Source organism: Mus caroli, chromosome 3 (genome assembly GCF_900094665.2).
Source record: "Mus caroli chromosome 3, CAROLI_EIJ_v1.1, whole genome shotgun sequence".
NCBI classification, from domain to species: Eukaryota; Metazoa; Chordata; class Mammalia; order Rodentia; family Muridae; genus Mus; species Mus caroli.
The window spans coordinates 137829782-137835819 of NC_034572.1; the positions used below are offsets into that span (position 1 = coordinate 137829782).

General features: G+C 46.6%; 1 pseudogene; it reads right to left on the reverse strand.

Annotated features, from left to right (window-relative positions):
- Positions 1-1729: 1729 nt before the first annotated feature.
- On the reverse strand, positions 1730-2307 carry LOC110291785 (annotated as a pseudogene).
- Between the last annotated feature and the right edge of the window lie 3731 nt (positions 2308-6038).

Below are 6038 nucleotides of genomic sequence, written 5' to 3' on the forward strand. Positions count from 1 at the left end.
AATCTCAGAAGAGCTGTTTCTGACTACTAGAAAAGGCACTGAACCGACTTCCTCTTTTGTATCCACCTCATCCGCAGCTGGCTTTTCTTTCCAACCCTTTGGAAATAATCTAGAACCATTTTAATGAAAATATCATTGCCCAGGAACCACCACTCAAGATTTAGATTCAAGTTTAGGTGGTCAGTGGTCCATTCAAAGGTGTTCTGGTGATCCCTCTGTGCAGCCAGAGCCCACCAGTCCATCCTCTGTGCAGCCAGAGCCCACCATCCCTACTCTCTATGCGTGCAGAGCCCAACATACTCTGGTTTCATCCAGGGTCACACCAGAAGCACCTATGGTTCCTCTAAGATCTTATTGCCTGCGTACTAGACAGAGAAGAAACATCGTCACCACCTGGAGTGTTGCCCAGGGGCTTTTAAAAAACAAAACAAAACAAAACACTCTTCAGTTGATTTTAAATGGGTCACCAAAAGCCTGCTATGGTGGTGCTCTCTGGTAATTCCAGAGCTCGGAAAACTGCAGCAAAAAGATCAGGAGTTTGAGGACTGATCTTAGCTACATAGTAAGACCTTGTGTCAACCACCAAAAAGAATGAACAAATGGATAGATGAATGGATGGATGGATGGATGACTTGGTAGCCCCCCCCCGCCCCCCCGCCCGGAGCCATGAACTATCACATTTTTACAGCATCTTCCAGGTGGTGCCTTTTAAACTTCTTATAGCGCCTTTTTTTTTTTTTTTTTTTTGGTTTTCGAGACAGGGTTTCTCTGTGTAGCCCTGGCTGTCCTGGAACTCACTTTGTAGACCAGGCTGGCCTCAAANTTTTCGAGACAGGGTTTCTCTGTGTAGCCCTGGCTGTCCTGGAACTCACTTTGTAGACCAGGCTGGCCTCAAACTCAGAAATCCGCCTGCCTCTGCTGGGATTAAAGGCATGTGCCACCACACCCAGCTCTGACTTTTCTTCTTTTTAATCATTCATGATTTACTGACCGAGACTTTTATAAAATACAATTAGTGTCACCAGGAAAACGTGATAACAAAGCAGACCTACAAAATACAAATGTAGATATTTTCATTATTAGATTCAAAGACACAAGATTGACATGAAAAGGTCTGCTCCTTAGTCTCTATGTGCTGTGTAACATAGAGCGAAACATTCCATCCTACAGGGAAACCCCTTACGCAGAAAGGTAAACAACTCAATAGAGCTTCAGGAAGTCCCTGAAACTGACTAGATTCACCAGGCCCCTCCCTGCCAGAGTTAATTAAGCTTTAAAAGCTAAGAGTCCTTCTCAGAGAAGCTAAGCTGCAAAGATTTAGTCCAAACCAGCTGCCTGGAAGAAGCAGAAACCAGCTGAGATTATCTGGAAAGGACACACTTCAACCTATTGAGCTGCCTGCAGACTGTACAGTGTGCTCCAGGTTTTCCCAGTTTTGAGCTGTCACCCATGCTGGGGTGGGTTTGGTGATGCAGCTATTTTTTTATTCATTTGTGCTCCTGTAAGTAACCCCAATGAAATGATTCATTAACCAAGTAGGACTTTGGTAGTATCTACACTTTGGTCTGTTGGGGCTGTCATGGGACTTTCTATTTAGGTGAATAGATGTGTGGTGTGTTTCCCCAGGGGAGGATTTTTTTTTCCAATATATAAATCCTATATTTTCCTCAAAGAGCCCAAATTGTACTTGTGATCAGGATCTTGTTTCTGGAGCCAGGAAACTGAGGTCTTACTCGTCAGCCTGCTGCATGGTCCCCTTCTCAGACATAGAGATGCCATCCTAAAACTTTCTGATATCCTTGTTTTTAACTGTTGTAGCTTGCTGAATAAGAGCTCCTGAATCTGAAACAAGTTCAATATCATTTCCTTCAAGGATTAATTCATCCTTATGAGCTTGAGAGACAGAACAAGCAACACTTGTCCTCGTCCAAACCCTGACGATGTATTTCTCACCCAGGAAATTTTGGATTTCACCCAAGGACCCATTCTCCTGGATAACGACATTGATGGAGAAGTGAGCATACACAGACCTCATCTTGTAACAGAAGCCTAGTGTAACAGCCTTGATCATGTTCTGAACGTGACTGCAGATGGTCCTGACAGTGGCCAGGTCCTTTCTGTTACCACACCATTTGTCAACTCGGAGCCTTTCCTTTTTCTTTCCAGAAGACTCAGCTTTACATGGATGTGATTGAAGTCCCTCCTCAGAGATCCCCTGAGGCCCTTCATAATGGCTGTGTGCCCTTTCAGAGTGATGTCGACATTTTCTGGAATGTCGACAGTCTGATTTCGGAGAATGGTCTTCATTCTCACAGTAGATGGGGCAAAGAGAGAACGTCCTTCCCAGGGAAGGTTTTGTAACATAACACTGGCTGTGCTGTCAGTTTGTGAACGTATGTTGGTCTGTGGCCTCTTCTTAGAGTAACACTGTTCTGAGAAACACTTGTATAAGAAATATAAATATATGTGTGTGCTTCCGGTGTGATTGTGTGCAGTGTCAAATAGAATCAATAAATACAGTGGGATGAAGCCCAAGGTAGGTAAAGGCTTCCAGGCTATTAAGGGCTATGATAGGCTCTGAAGCAACAAAAACTGCTTCGCTCCATTTAACTCTCTACTTTCTAATCTTGTAAGGTGGAGATGTCTTCCTCCCTTAGAGTCCTATTGACCCTTCTATAAAGGGAAATCTTACCAATTTATTCTCAGTCTCATGAAGCACTCGCCAACCAGAAAGACACATCTCTGCAGAGTGTCCCCTTGTTCTGTCCTTAGTACCCAGCACCGTATCTGGCACAGATAAGAACAAAAATGAATGAATGAATGAGTGAATGAAACAATTACAATATGCCATTTCACACTGGAAACACACCAGCCTTAAACACAGAGCTCTTGGGAGACATTTTAATATCCGGCAGAGTCTGTCTCTCCCTCAGGCTTTCATTCCAAACTCCCTCTGCAACCTGATCACCAAGGTGTCTCACTTTCTCTTCCCAGAATTGTGAGTCTGTACTCAGTTCCTTCAGCCTGTTACATCAGCTGGACCATCAGCCTGCTTTGTAGTTTGGAGGTTTACTGGTTTTATGCTAACTGGACGAAAGCTAGAGTCCTCAGAGATGAAGGAGCCTCAATTGAGAAAATGCTTCCGTAAGATCCAGCTGTAAGGCATTTTCTTATTAGTGTCATGGGGCAGGGTCCAGCCCGATGTAGGTGGTACAGCCCCTGGGCAGGTGGTCCTGGGTTCTGTAAGAAAGTGGGCTGAGCAAGTCAGTAAGCAGCACCCCTTCATGGCTTCTGCATCAGCTCCTGCCTCCAGGATCCTACCCTGATTGAGTTCCTGTCTGATTTCCTTTGATAATGAACAGCAATGTGGAAGTGTAAGCTGAATGATGCTCTCCAAGTTTGACTGTGGTATTTTATTGCAGCAATAGAAACCCTAACAAAGGCAAGGGGTTCATTTCTTCTTTTAAGCTTTAAAAGGCTTTTGGAACAAGGTGAACCTCCCAGAACAGCCTCCTGGGTGCCTTCACAGGAGAACACCATTGTGTGCGGGTGGCTCGTGCTCACTAGAATCTGCTTCCCCAATTCTTAGAACCCTTCATATCACAAGGATCGCCTGGCGTGGGTAGGTCTCTGTTTCCCATCAATAGGCTCCCCTGTTAGCTCTCAAACCTGGGACAAATGGCTGCCGTTCCTACTTAACCCATCAAGGCAGACCTGTCCACCAGGTTCCCCCAGCATCCCCCAGTTCCTACCTGTTACAGGATATGGCTGGCACACCCCACCCGCTACCCTAAACTACTCAAGCTCAGGGGCTGGTCTGCCCTTTCCCCAGTGGCCCTTCCCTGTATAATCAGCCATTCTGATTACCTAGCCCCTTTGACTTTACCCTTTACCCTTCTGGCCTCTCCCTCTTCCTTCTTCTCCTCCCCTTCCTTTCTCCTCTCCCATCTCCCTCTCCTTCTTCCCCTCTCCCCTCTCTCTTCTATTCCCCTCTCCCCTCTATTCCTCTCTGACCCCTCCCCTCTCTCCTCTCCTCCCTTCTCTCTTCCCTCTGTTCCCCAGTCCCCTCTCCCCTGGTGGCTAGGCACAGGGTCATGTCTTCTCTGGCCTCTCCCAAATGTGTCTGCTTCTGGCCATGCTCTTCCTTTTATCTATAATAAACCTTCTCCTCCACTGTACCTAGGAGCAGTCTGTCCTTTCTTTTTCTTTTCTTGTTTCATTCATTCCCTTTTTTTCCTGAAAGGAGTTTGGGTGCTATCACCAAGCGACTGACCTTCCTCATACAACTTCCATCCAGGGAAGAGGCAAAGCTTTGGAAACCTTTGCGGTTACATTTTGCTGGGCTCGTTCCTCTGCCCCTCTCCTTCTTCGCAGCCCTGTGTGGTACACTGGCTCCCTTGCAGCATGAATTCTGGCTAACTTCAGCTAGCAGCACAGCAGCAGGAAATATGTGGTCAGGAGGAGAGAGGAGCTGAAACGTATTCCAACACCCAGTCTGCTATCTGCACAGCCTGCCTAGCTGCCTACCACCCTGTCTGTGTTTATCTTTGAGAACAGGACGCCGGGAGAGCAGACGTTGCTCTTCACGATCTCAAGGTGAAACCACCTGCATCCAAAATGGCCACTCAAATGATTTCTAGAAGACCACAGTCTTCATCATTCTCTAATTTCATGCTAAGTGACATGCCACCAGCCACCATCGCAGGAAACCCCAGACCATGAAAGTGTTCTGGGAAACCCCTGCTTATTTCAGGAAGGGTATAAATATCCCTCCCCTTCACTGGCCTGCCCTTCCCCCATTCCTTTTTACTTCCTTCTGTCCTGAGAAGTTGACTTGTGAGCTACTTCTTTCTTCAGCCACTGATAAATCTGTGTTATTGCTACCCAGGCTCAGTTTTGTGCCTTGGCTTTGTGACACAAAGGGGAAAATGAGTCTTTTGAGAGGGTTTCTCTCTTAAGAGAAGACCCTCAGAATTGTTGTCTTGCTTCGTCTCGCCATGCTGGCATGTGGGGTATTGCCTGACTTCCTCTGCTAGCCCCGTTCCTGTGGTCTGGCTTCTCTTCCCGGACTCCAGCCACTACTGAGTTTGGGTGACATCACTCCCTGCCCTTGACCTTCACAGGCAGGAGTGGTGGTTGACAGTGGCTTGCAGTCACAAGTCTGTTGATGGCTCCCTTAGCTCTGTCGGCACGCTATGGTTTGAAGCATGGATGTTTCCCCAAAGCCCATATCCTGAAGGTTTGATAGTCTGTGATGCTGAGAGAGAGCTTTGAAGAGGGCAGTGCTTAGTTGGAGGAAGCTGGGTTATGGGGTGTGTCCTTAAGTATAGCATGGGAACCCTAACTACTTCCTGTCCTCCTCTGGTTCCTGGTTGCCAAAAGGTGCGTAGCTTTGCACTCACGGTCATTCTTGGTCATGGTGACCTGCTTTTCCTCAGGCTCCATGGCGGAAGCCTCTGGCCTTGTGAGTCAAAATAGCCTTTCCTCATCATGAGCTGAGGTCTCACAGAGACAGGAGCTTAATTCCCTACCCCTCAGTAAGCGATCTCCTGATCAAGCCCTTTCAAATTCATTCTAGGAACAGAGCGCATCACCTGTCTTGCTGGGATCCTACCTCGTACCCAGTCTTTTCACATGGCAAAAGTTGAGCAATAGCTCCTGGATGATCTCAGGGTTCCTTCTACTCTATGTCACTACCTCCCTCAAGAATCCAAATATTGGACACTCATCATCATCATCACCATCATCATCATCATCACCACCATCATCACCACCATCACTATCACCTATCGTTTGATGCTTTCATACAGGCACACATCAAGGAATGCTGGCTTGTGCTCTATCAATTTGATCTCTGTTAACCCTTACAGCAAGCTTGTGAGGGAACCCTGCTATTCAGGGTTTTTTATTATCCTGGTTTTCAAAACAATAACAACAACAAAAAAAATCAGAGGTAGAAATGTAGCTGAGCCATTAAGAGCACTTGCTGATGACACAAGCTTAGTTTCCAGAACCCATAATGAACTCCTCACAATGCC